Source organism: Dromiciops gliroides, chromosome 3, assembly GCF_019393635.1.
Source record: "Dromiciops gliroides isolate mDroGli1 chromosome 3, mDroGli1.pri, whole genome shotgun sequence".
NCBI lineage: Eukaryota > Metazoa > Chordata > Mammalia > Microbiotheria > Microbiotheriidae > Dromiciops > Dromiciops gliroides.
In genome coordinates this window covers 360,211,759-360,225,110 of record NC_057863.1, presented here as the reverse complement: position 1 = coordinate 360,225,110, position 13,352 = coordinate 360,211,759, and the positions used below count along the sequence as shown (strand labels likewise).

The 13,352-nt window shown below is 39.1% G+C and overlaps 1 protein-coding gene across 3 annotated transcripts in view; it reads left to right on the top strand.

Annotated features, from left to right (window-relative positions):
• Positions 1 to 13,352, top strand: part of LYPD6B (LY6/PLAUR domain containing 6B) — a 244,652-nt gene that overhangs the window by 9,137 nt on the left and 222,163 nt on the right. For 2 of the 3 annotated variants that reach the window (XM_043995440.1, XM_043995442.1), the window contains exon 2: positions 12,623 to 12,688. The exons of the other annotated variant lie outside the window; for it this stretch is intronic. The gene's annotated coding sequence lies outside the window, so the exon portion shown is untranslated. The remainder of the gene's footprint in view (positions 1 to 12,622; positions 12,689 to 13,352) is intronic. 3 annotated transcript variants of the gene reach the window in all.

Genomic DNA, 13,352 nt, shown 5'->3' with positions numbered 1-13,352 from the left:
CTGTTTGCCTCAGTTTCCTTACCTGTAAAATGAGCTAGAGAAGGAAATGGGAAACCACTTCAGTATCTCTGCCAAGGAAACCCCAAATGGGGTCATGAAGAGTTGGATATGACTGAAATGACTCAACAACAACATGATTCTGCCATTTAAGGCATAGGCTGCTGTACCTGACATCAGACAGGGCAGCATGGGAATATCCAATTGTCCTCATAGCCTTTTCACATTTATAGGGAAAGATCTTAAAAATCTCTTCTTTTAGCTTAGTGATTGAAGACCATAGACTATTAGACCTGGAAGGAACCTAGTATTCATTTAGCCTAAAGCCCTCATTTTATAGTACCTAGGACTGTTGAGTTCTAGATAAGTGTTCCTGCCTTTATTCCATATTGGCTCCAGCACTGACACACATATATGTCCCAGGTTGCTCCAAGTTTTGGAAAGGTCCTGATAGATAGTAAAATGATAGCCACATCTTTTCCTAACCAGTTCAGCTTGCAGAAAGAGGGAAGCTAATATTTTTTTTTCTGAATTGAATCATTCATCATTAAATTCTTCCTCTTTCCAAACTCTGAACTGCTTTGAATCCACCAGAACTTGGCTATGTTTCAAGCTTCCCCACATTTCTCCTGCACAGCATCCCTAACATCAGGAAAACAAATGTCCCCTGTAGGATTCCTTTTCTCAATTCCTTGCATGCATAACCCCCTCTGTATTTGTGCCTGGTATGAAAATGTTGTTTAGCCCTCTATATAATGTCATTTTAGGAGATGCTAACATTTGATTGCAGGAAACTGGAGAGGATTTTACAAACAGCTTACTGTGCACAAATACTGTGGGCACTTTCCTATTTCCCCTTTGATTGAATTGGCTGCAGTACCATACGCAGTAAAAAGAGCTTAAAAAAACCTAACAACTTCTCTCCTTATCTTACCCACTCACACAAAAAGGAGAAATAGATTGGAATAAAAAATAAAACAAAAGGAAAATGGAACTTTGAATCTAAAAGTTAATTAAATTTGAAGGGCTTTCAGGGACAGTTCACTTTCCTGTAATAACATGTAATATCATAAGGTTTGTTTTCTGCTTTACCAACAGAATAATAAAAAGTAACCTGATATGATTTCTAATAACAATAAATAATGTATAATAAAGCTGGTCTATACAAAGACCAGACTGAATAGAATTGGGTGAGTCACAGACTCATTGAGTTGAATTATTTTTTATATTAACATGGATTTTTTTTTTAAAAAAAGGACACATGTGAATGTATTTATTGTTATTATTATTTTTACTAGCTGGTTGGATCTTTTCTAAAAAGATGGCTTTAAAATAACCATGGAGTCATGACCTCAGTTCCATCCCACTTCATCTTGTGGAATTTTGACAGGTATGAAATTGACACAGTGGTTGCTTTGCAGAGAAAATTAAATGTAAAATAAAACAACAGGGCAGAACTTATTCCCAGAGCTTATTGGGTAACTTAGATTTGGAGTCAGATAACATTCCCTTCCCTGTCATGTCCATGTCATAGGCATCTGTTTGGAGGACAATACCATACAGTCTTTGCAGCTGCGGAGTAGTAAGAACTCTAGACAAGTCATATTCAAGATGAACATGGGGATGGGTGTTACATTACCCAAGGCAGACACAACAGATGGAGCCAGGGAAGGGAATAAACCCTAAATGGTGTGCTGAGAGCAACATTCATTGCCTAGAGGGGAAAAAAGAACCCAAATGATCACCTAACATTAATATACTTCAGAACAAGAAGGGAAGATTGGTGGTAGATTTGGAATTGAAGCCTGTACATGAGAAAAAATTCTGCATTCATCAAATTAAGAAATTGGAAGAGATGGTCTGTAAGGTCCCTTCCAACTCTGAAATTCTGTGATTTTAAGCCCTAAGGCATAGGCAATTGAAGGAAGTGAGTGGCATCCCAATTGGTACCCAAAGATTCTGGACCACTATCTGCCCTGGTTACTACTTCTTTCTGATTGCTCAACTTTTGTTCAAGAGCTAATTTAATCAGTTTCTGCCTACATTGGCAACTGACTTCTGAAATTTGTTTCACCTTTGGGATTCTATATTTCTATGGTATAATTCTCTGATGTGTAGCTAAGTTAGAGATGCTTAGTTTACTTCTTGTGATGGGAGGTAGATAGAAAACAAGCTAGTAGCTACTTTATCCAAGATGATTTCAGTTCAATGAAATCAGCATCCCCAATTGCTTTGAGATCTTTAGAGGGAAAGTACCAGACAGAGACCATCAGTCAGTAAGTCAATATACATTTATTAAGTGCCTACTAAGTGCCAGGCATGTGCTAAGTGCTGGTGATATCAAAAAAGAGGCAAAAGACAGTCAAAGCTTCAAGGAGCTCACTGTGCAGTTGGAGAGACAACAAGCAAACAAATAGATACAAACAAGCTATATATGGGATATATAGGAATTAAAAAAGAGGGAAAATGCTAGAATTAAGAGAGGATGGGAAAGGCTTTCTGTAGAAGATGGAATTTTAGTTGGGACTTGAAGCCTTGAAGCCAGAGATGAGAAGAAAGAACTTTCTAGGCATTGGGAAAAGGCAGAGAAAGTGCCCAGAGCTGAGAGATGGATTGTCTTGCTCAAAGACTAGCCAGGAGGCTGGTGTTACTGAATAGAAGAGTATGGGGTGGAGAGTAAGATGTAAGAAGACTGAAAGGGTGGGGGCAGGGACTAGGTTATGAAGGGCTTTGAATGCCAAACAGAGGATTTCATATTTGTCCCTGGAGGAAATAGTGAGCCACTGGAGTTTATTGACTAGGGAAGTGACACCGTTGGACCTGCACTCTAGGAAAATCACTTTAAAGGCTGAATGGAGGATGGATTGGAATGGGGAGAGACTTGAGGCAGGAAGACCCACCAGCAGGCTGCTGCTATAAGGTGATGTAAGGTGATGAGGGCCTGCACCAGAATGGTAGCAGTATCAAAGGAGAAAGGGGGACATATTTGAAAGATATTGTAAAGGTGAAATCAATAGGCCGTGACAACAGATTGGATATGTGAGGGGCAGGGCAGAGTTTAGGATGACTCCCAGGTTGTCAGCCTGAGGGTCTGGGAGGTGCAGCCCTAGTAGTAATAAGAAAGGTAGGAGGTCGGGGGCACCTAGGTGGTGCAGTGGATAAAGCACCAGCCTTGGATTCAGGAGGACCTGAGTTCAAATCCAGCCTCAGACACTTGACACTTACTAGCTCTGTGGGCCTAGACAAGTCACTTAACCCTTATTGACCCACCAAAAAAAAAAAAAACCCAACAGTGTTTAAGGGGGGCAGCTAGGTGGTGCAGTGGATAGAGCACCAGCTCTGGAGTCAGGAGTACCTGACTTCAAATCTGGCCTCAGACACTTAACACTTACTAGCTGTGTGACCCTGGGCAAGTCACTTAACCCCAATTGCCTCACTAAAAAAAAAAAAAAAAGGTAGGAGGTGGGAAGAAACTAGGAGGAAAGATAATGAGTTTGGTTTTGGACACGAGTTTAAGCTGTCTACTGGACATGCAGTTGGAGACGTCTGGCAGCTATCCTTTGTTCTCAAAGAGGGCCAAAATGACATCGCCATATTAGAATCAAGGTACAGTGTGTCCAACTGTAGCTGATCAGACCAATATGAGCTTGTAAGGCTCTACCACAGGTCAGCCACAAATAGTCCATTTGGAGTGCAGATGTCTCTATACTTGCACATCTCATGTTTCTTTTGAACTACTGCAATTCTACTTTGCTCATAGAGCACAGTGACTTCTTTGATGTGACATGCCATCCATCCTAGGTGGTCCTTTGCCAAGAAAAGGAAGTTGGAGGTGTGAGATTAAAGATTAGCAGAGAAGTTAGGGCAGGATAGGTAGTTTGAGAATCATCAGTATAGATGCTAATTCAATCCATGGTAGCTGATGAGATCATAAACGAAGGTGGTACAGAGAGAGAAGTGGGTCCAGGACAGAACCTTGAAGGATGCTTATGGTTTAAGGGAATGTATTGAATGAGGATCCAGCAAAGAAGGGTGAGAAGGAATGATCAGCTAGGAGGGGAACCAAGAGATAAATAGTATCAAAGGCTGCAGAGAGGTTGAGGATGAGGTTTGAGAAAAGGCCATTGAATTTGGCAGTTAAGGGATCATTGCCAACTTTGAAGATAGCAGTTTTGGTGGAATGATGTGGTAGGAAGTCAGATTGTAAGGAATTAAGAGAGTGGAATGACCCCCTTTCTATTGAAATTGACACCAAGGGGGCTGCTAGGTGGTGCAGTGGATAAAGCACTGGCCCTGGATTCAGGAGGACCTGAGTTGAGTTCAAATTTGGCCTCAGGCACTTGATACATACTAGCTGTGTGACCCTGGACAAATCACTTAACCCTCATTGCCCCGCAAAAAAAAAAAAAAAAAGAGAGAGAGGGAGAGAGAGAAAGAAAGAAATTGATGCTACTGCCTTAAAACTTTACATTTCTATCCTATGACATTCACTAAGCCCTCCTTTTAATGCATTAACCAAAAGCCCATGGAAAACATTATTACCCTAGTGTACCAACCTAAATTACTAGTGGGAGGAGAGAGACCTTTTCAAGGAGTTTAATTTCAAAGGGAAGAAGAGATATAGTGTTGCCATTCCACCACACATAAGGATCCTTGGGGGAGTAACATACTGACTTAGAAAAGCACATATTAACATTATATATGTTCTATAGCATTTTTATGTATTTTGTTAAATATTTTCTTGTTATATTTTAGTGTCATTCTGGCTGCACTTGAATTGCAGGCCCAGTATTTGACATCTCTACTTTAAGGGACCTTAGAGATCATTTGATCCATCCAACCATCTCTTTTTTATGAATGAAGAAACTGAATCCCTGAGAGTTTATTAAGGGCTCTCAATTAAGAAAGAAATGAGACTTACAAGTTTCTAACACATTCATATAACATAGACATATTCCAACTTCCTCATCCCTACTATAAATTCTTAAGTAACTCACTATATAGATAAGTCAACACCTAAGGTCAGAGGGGTATTCAGAACTGAGCTAACATTTGAACTCAGCTCGCATCTCTGAATCCAGTGCTCTTTCTATGATATTCAGCCACCTGTTAATATATGGGTGCTTTATTGATCCCTCTAGACCCCACCCTTCAGAATGTTTTAAAATGCATAAAATAAAATACATAGATTTATCAGATTTTTTTTATAAAAACAAAAACAATTTTCCTGACCTCAGGTTAAGAACTCCTATTCTAAAGGAAGCTGTCTCAGGCTTTACCTCCCCTGTGAGAAAATACCAAAACAAACCCAGAAATTGACTTCTTGTAAAAATCTACCCCAAGTATAAGTCCAAGAAGCAAAACCTCTTTTTCTTTTTTTTCTTTTTGAAGTGGTTCCTTTTAGAAACTACAATTCAAAACCATGTCTGCAGGAACAGACATGCTAAAATATGAATGGAGTAACATAGTTTTCTTAAGTCCAATAGTGGACTGGATAATGACAAATCATAGTTATTCAAATGAGAAGGAAAATCATCAAGTTTCCTGCTTTAGGGTGTAAATTTATGGCAAAATCTGCTGATGTTACTCAACCAGTGAGGGAGAGTCAGAGGAAAGCTTATTGTGATGTTTTGTTCCTGCCAAGTGTCAGACCTAGGACTGAGTCACAACATGTTAGAGCTGAAAAGGACCTAGGAGGTGGTCTAGTTCTACACCCTGGTATTACAGATTTCTTTATTTTATAATTCAATCAACAAGCATTTTAAAAGGTGCCTTCTCTGTCCAAGGCATGGTGTTAGGCACTGGGAATATAACATGAAGACAATCAAATGGTTAGTCCATTTCTGTATAAGCTGCGTATGAAAGAACATCACACTAGTTGCTGGGAGGAGGGAGGGACAACGTGAAAAACAAAAACAGTCTCTACCCCCAAGGAGCTTAAGTCAAATGAGGGAAACAAAGCAAAGATGCCGAACTATGACTCATAATGAAACTTAATAAGTGCCAATTAATACACAAATATATGGGAAAACTATATGACATGTTTCTATGACACCAGAAAAGGAAATCAATATGGTGGGAGTGCTGAATTTAAATTTTAGCTCAGTTATTAAATAGCAAATTATTATATCCTACTTTCTACCCACACCCCCTTTTAAAAGTCAAGGAGTGAAGTGTATTTGTCCAGACAGTTGGCATAACATTGCCACCCAAGAAGTGATTCCCTCCCCACCCCCCCCACCCCCAAATAAACATAAAGTTCACGTAATGGTTAGTGACTCAACTAACCCACATAACCCCACAATTAAGTGCTCAAAAGTTGTTTTTCTGCACAGAGAGAACTGATTATTTACAGAAGTTAATACCTAACTAGCTAATGCCTGACTGAAGCAGAGATAGTTTAAGAGATTAAGTAAGGCTTTGATTTACCCACCATCTTTTGGGAACTGCTCCCAAGAACACAGTTTGGGGCCATAGAAAGAGAACTGGGACAGAGTTAAGAGACCTCGATTTGGAAGCTCAATTTGCAATTGAGTAGTAGCTTTATGACCTTGGGCAAATCACTTAACTTTTCTGGATCTCAGATTCCTCATCTGACGCTGCTAAGTTGTGACTTGCCTAGATCATGAGTTATTTAAGATGTTATAGTAGGGATGAGAAAGTTGGAGTATGTATTCTGTAGATGTATTCAAAACTTGTAACTCTCATTCCTTTCTTAACATAAGGAGATTTGAGTTTAGACAACCAGGGGGAGCAGTGGACAAGAGTTCTGGTGTTGGAGTTCAAATTCTGCCTCAGACCCTTACCAGCTTTGTGAGCTTGGGAAAGTCACTCATCCTTTTTCAGTTTCAGTTTCATCATCTGTAGAATGAGGGCGTTGGACGTGATGTCCTCAACAATCCTTTCCAGCTCTAAATATATGATTCCATGATGCTGTACTTTCTTAGGGGGAAAGAAAAAGTGATTTAGAACTCCAGCATTGCTTAAAGTCTTGTGGGTCACTTGAAATTTAGGAAGAGGAATCATGAATTTAAAATGAAGCTAACTGAAAGGGAGTTTTCTAGTAATTCTTGTTTCTTTTGAAGATGTGGAGGTGGAAAAGCTCATATCATTGACTAGGATTGAATGATTTATAAGTTTTTAAAAGAACGCTATAAAAGATACTGTTCTCATCGGTTTTGTAGGTAGCATTTGGCATTAAAACCTGTTTGAACAAAAGAGGAAACATCACTCAGACCTTGGGCTTTTCAAAACATGTCATCACTTATCTTTAAAGGGCCCCTCTGTGATATAGATGCATTTATTTCTATCTTTATGTGTATCTTTGCAGTACCCATTACAGTAGGACTATATTATGCTACTTATGCAAACATGTCATTTCATTATCTTAGTTTTTATAAGCAAAGGAAACGGGGCCACTATGAAGTAATATCCTTGGGGTCACACAGCAAGTTTGTGGCAGGTGAGCATTAGAACTTGTAGCTCCTCAATTTTTCCTGTTAATTAGCCCCCTCATTCTGCTGCCTCAGTCATCTGGTAATGGCCATGCAGAGGGACAGGGGCAGAGATAGGGCTTGGCAACTGAGGGACTGGTGGGAATTTTTGTAGCACTTACCATAGTGGTTAGTTCGGTTTGCTTCTTGTCAGAGCACTCACTCAAGCTGGACGTTGGAGACAGGTGAGAAATGGCTCATTTTTAGGGGAGAAAGGAAGCCAACACCTCTGGTGGCATGCAGGCTATGTCTGGTGCATGTGGTGGGTGTGGGGATGAATCATTCTTTGGTGGAGGCAGACGCTTGGTGAGGGGGAATGACTGTATTTGAGTTTTGAGTTTACTTCTTCAACTCCCAGGTCATTCAGTGATGGAAACTAGGCTAGGAGAGTACACGAGTTTGTGTGAGGATGACTACATGAAGGCACAGACACTGACTTTTAAAAAAAACCTCCTTTATTGTTGTTGTTCCTCCAATGGCTAATGACATCACAAGCATATTGTCTTGACTTTCCTTTAATGCTTTGTTGATACCTAAGTGCTTGTTAGAGGCAGCTAAGTGGTACAGTGGATAGAGGGCCAGTCCTGGAGTCAGGGAGACTCTTCTTCATGAGTTCAAATCTGGAATCAGACACTTAGTAACTATGCGACCCTCCCCCATACACCAGCAAGTCATTTAACCCTGTTTGCCTCAGTTTCCTCATCTGTAAAACGAACTGGAGAAGGAAATGGCAAACCAAGTACCTTTGCCAAGAAAACCTCAAATGCAGTCATGCAGAGTCAGATATGACTGAAAAATAACAAGTACTTGTTTAGGGAATAGAATGCGCATGTTTCATTTACTGAGGCAGTCCCAGGGTCACTTGCCCAGAAAATTCAATGAACATTTATTAAAGTATAAACTCTGTGCAATATACTTTGTTATCCTCATTTTTCCATTGATAGCCCATAAGTCATATGGTATAGTTGGGAATTTGATGGATTGATGTTACTGATTGTTGTGACACGAAAATTATTTCTTGAGTAATTCATATTTTGTATTAACCCTTAAAGAGAGGGTCTGACTGAGACACTTCCTTGCTCAAGAGGCTCCATTGGCTACCTAGTACCCTTAAGGATAAAACTATTTGCATTTTGGGTCTAGGTTACCTTTGCGGCCTTTTTAAATCACTCATTTTGACTTGCTCTAATTTGCAGTCAAACTGACTTTCCTATGTGACATTCCTTCTAGAAAAATTCCTTTTAGAAACCCTAGTGTTTCTGAAAGCTCAACGGAGGGCTGCTTCTTACAAGAGGCCTTCCCTGATCTGTCTAATTGCCAGTGCTGTCTTCTCAAATTATATTTATATAGTTGTACATATTTCATATTTGTTTTTCTATATACATGTTGTTGCTCCCTAATAAAATATAAGGTTCTCAGAAGGCAGGAACTGTTTGATGTTTGTTTTTGTTTCCCAAGTGCCTAGTATAGTTCTTTATACATAGTAAGTCTTTAATAAAGGCGTGTTGAATGAATATGCCAACCAGAAGCTGGAGGCATGGGGGGAACCACATTATTTATAATGAAGGAAAATGACATGTAGGGACCCAAAGCTGCCTCTTTTGGATGCTATACCAAGGTCAATAAATCACAGAATCCTCATTGTTCCACCTTAAAGCTGGCCCCTATAATAGCATATGCATCAGAGCCAAAAGGGGATTTAGGGATTATCTAATCCAATCTTCTCATGTGGTTAATGTGGATCCATAATCTCATTCATGTGAGTACTCCCTCCATCAGTATGGATTACAATTAATCCATGTCTTCCATTCTATGTAATTCTTGACTGTCTCCTATTCCCATAAGTCCTCCAGAAAGGATCCACCCAATGGGCTGGAGGCCTTTCTCTGGGTCTTTTAACATTTTGTGGGAGCCAAGGAAGTATTTAGGCTGCTGTTAACCATTATTCTTACTCCATGCCAGGTCTGCCTCCCCTTCTGATCATGCATTTCTTATGTAATCACGTTTATGCCACATCTTCCTCATAAGTTAGCTTATCACTACATATATCTTGAACAGACACCGCTAGTGCCATCTCTCTTTTGATTATTCCCATTTTATCCTCTACATACCTTGTTGATACATTGTGGTTTGCAGGCTATGCTCTCCATTGGAATGTGAAGTCCTTGAAATTAGGAACTATTTTTTTGTCTTCTTTTGTATACCCAACACTTAGCCCAGTTCTTGGCATATAGTAAGTGCTTAATAAATGGTTGTTCAATGACTGAAGATAGGTTATCGAGCTGGGTCCAGATTTGAACTAGGAGAAAGAGAATAGAATGAATTTCATTTGGGAAATAATACAGAAATTTCAGTGATTCCAAGCTGCTTTCTGAAACAAAACCCCTGTTAAAAATCAGTATTATTCTATTAATAGTAGGTGACTGTACATCAAAAAATATTATAGTCTTCAAAGAATCAAAACTGTTGGTATCTCAAAAGTAGAGCTACTACAAGTGTGGAGTGGTTCGGACTTTGTCCCAGAACACTAAAAACTCCTGTAGTCCTTTAGCAGAATAGAAACAGTATAGTTTTGAAACTATTTATCAAGAAGGATTAGTTAAAAGAAGGTACAAGATTTTTGCTTCCTTTCCTTTAATTCTTCCATGGCCTTGCTGGTTTCAGAAATTGATTTTAATCATTTTGTTTCACTTGCCCTGAGTATGGTTTGTGCCACTTGCCTCATAGGGAAATAGTTGATTAGAGCTCAGCCCCAAAGAAATGAAGAGATGTAAGTAAACATAAATCAGCCACAGCATATGGCCAATGACTAGTGACCTAATAAGGTATTTTTTTCCAATAATAAACATTTTTATTTAAGGTTTTGAATTCCAAATTTGATCCCTCCTTCCTTCTCTCCCCTCCCCCCTCCCTAAGGTGGCAAGTAATCAGATATATGCTATACATGTGCAATTATGTAAAATATGACCATATTAGTCATTTTGTATAAGAAAACTCATATAAAAGAAAAAAATGAAAGAAAGCGAGAAATAACATGCTTCAGTCACTGTTCAATCAATAGCAGTTCTTTCTTTGGAGGTGGATAGTATGCTTCATCATTAGTCCTTAGGGATTGTCTTGGATCATAGTATTGCTAAGAATAATTAAACCATTCACAGTTCTTGAACAATATTTTTGTCACTGTACACAATGTTCTCCTGGTTCTGCTCACTTCACTATATATCAGTTCATGCAAGTCTTTCAAGGCCTTTCTGAAATCATCCTGATAATAAGGTATTAATAGGCATTAAATGGCTAGAGGAAAGTGAGTTAGCATCTTTGTTTTTTGTTGTTGTTTTTTTAAGGAATCTGAAGTCTTTTTATTTATCCTTTTTCTTGACTAACATTTTGCTCCCATGATAGAAGTAAGATGATTACTTAAGAACTCTAGAATTTCAGAAATAGAAGGGACCTCTCTCACCTTCTTCTCCCTCTACCCCCATTTTATAGATGAGAAAACCAAAGTCCAGAGAACAACATTGGCTTGTTCTAAGCTTGTTCTAATCAAGGTGACAGACCTGTCTTCCCAATCATATGTGAGGTTTGGAAAATGTTTCATTAAGAAAGGTGCCTCTGGGAGATTCAATAGTGCCTCCTCCACAATTGTCTTTATAATGCAACTCCTTAATCTTCACTTTGATTTTTGGCCTTCCCAGGAAGGCCTTTGTATTTATGTCTGGTCTCTGAGTTGTAACTTATATCTCCTTGTCTTTCAAATGATTAGTTTTAGACCTACCTTGAATATTTTGCATCTCAAATAATGTTAACTCCCCTCTAAAGTCAAGATGCTTTATTTCCCTCAATTAATGAACAGATTTGCCAGTGGAGCATATTGTATTTTACATTTGTATCTTTTTTAACCAGAAACTATACAGAGTTTTTAGAATGCTTTTCTTTCTTTCTTTCTTTCTTTCTTTCTTTCTTTCTTTCTTTCTTTCTTTCTTTCTTTCTTTCTTTCTTTCTTTCTTTCTCTTCTCTCTCTCTCTCTCTCTCTCTCTCTCTCTCTCTCTCTCTCTCTCTCTCTCTCTCCCTCTCTCTCTCTCTCTCTCTCTCTCTCTCTTTCTTTTTTTCTTTCTTTTCAGGTGCCTGGTTACCTTCTTAGCTTTATTTCAATAGTTGTATTTTGAGGAGTTTGAGTAGAGAGATATTTATTAAAGTCCAAATTTAGATTCTTCTCAGCTCCAAAATGTGCAGGAAAACCCTGATCAATTCACAGAAGTTTGGAGAGGGGGAAGGGCTTTGAATGTTATTCACTGTTATTGATGATCAGATTACTCCCAGGGAGGTTCAAGCTTTTCTATGATAGCTTCTCATATTGCCCTTGCAGGATCACTTAAGGGTTGTCGTCGTCGTCGTTGTTAGCATTCATTCTTTTTGTTTTGTTTTGTTTTTTTGCAGGGCAATGAGGGTTAAGTGACTTGCCCAGGGTCACACAGCTAGTAAGTGTCAAATGTCTGAGTCCAGATTTGAACTCAGGTCCTCCTGAATCCAGGGCTGGTGCTTTATCTACTGTGCCACCTAAGCACCCCTTAGCCCTTCATTCTTGAAGAGGACCATGACATGGGGAAGTGATGTTAGGATTTGCATTGAATTGTGTTAAAGTGAGGGAGGACTATTCGAGGTCACCAACCTTACTCTTTCCTCCAGAGCCATCTGGGTCTAGTGGCAATGTATGTATGTATATATGTATGTGTGTGTGTGTGTATATATATGGCATATATATGTATGTGTATATGTACATGTATGTCTATAGCTATATATAATCTATATCTATATCTCTCTACCAGGATGAGTGGAGATGGCCCCAGATGTTTAAGTGCCTTGCCTAGAGTTACACAGCTATTAATTATTTGAAGTGATATTTGAACTCAGGTCCACCCAACTTCAGGGCTTGTGCTCAATCCACTACACCACTTAGCTATCAGTCTTGCTCTTAAGCACCCTTTTCCCTGTGGAGTACTGTCTGTTCTGTGACTCTATTCTCAAAGATTCTGCCTTTATTGACATTCCCTGGCAGAAATATACAGAGGAGGCAGGGCAAGGATGGAGTCAACAAGTAAACAAGTATTTCTTAAATCTCTACTATGTGGCAGGCCCTGTGCTGAGCTCTGATGATGGGAAAAAAGGCAAAACCAGTCCCAATCCTCAAGATTTCAAAGGTAAAACAATAAACAACTCTGTATAAATAAGATATATACAAGGTAAATGAGATAATCAACAGAGGTAAGGAATTAGCATGGAGAGAGACTGAGAAAGGCTTCTTGAACAAGGTAAGATTTTAACTGAGACTTGAAGGAGGAGGTAAGGAAGGATGCCAGGAGGCAGTTAGGGGTTGCTTTGCCTAATTTTTGTCATTTAATAATCCTTCTGGCCCTTCTAGGTTTCACTCCAATCTACAGGCCTAATAATTCTGTTAAGTGTTCTCCCTATTCTATAAATCCATCCTCCCTACTCCATTTTTTCTTTCTCCTCTTCTTCCTCCTTCATCATCTTCATCATCATCATCATCATTAACAACAACATCGTCATTATTGTTTTATTCTTAGGAGCAAATTGTCTGGGTGTAAGATAATGCCTCAGCTCATGATCCGTCTTCTATCTGGCAAGTCTTTGTTTTGGCCTAATCTATGGGAAACCAGAATTGTATGTGGAGTGAAATATCTGTAGTTGTGGTCACAGTATCAGCTCAAAAGTTCTTTGTCCAAAAAGCCATAGTTAGAGAACATCAGTAATAGAAGGGACTTTGGACCTGATTTAATCCAGCTAGGCAGAACAGGGAATAAAGAGAGCACTGGGCCTAGAATAGTTGGGAAGACCCGAGAT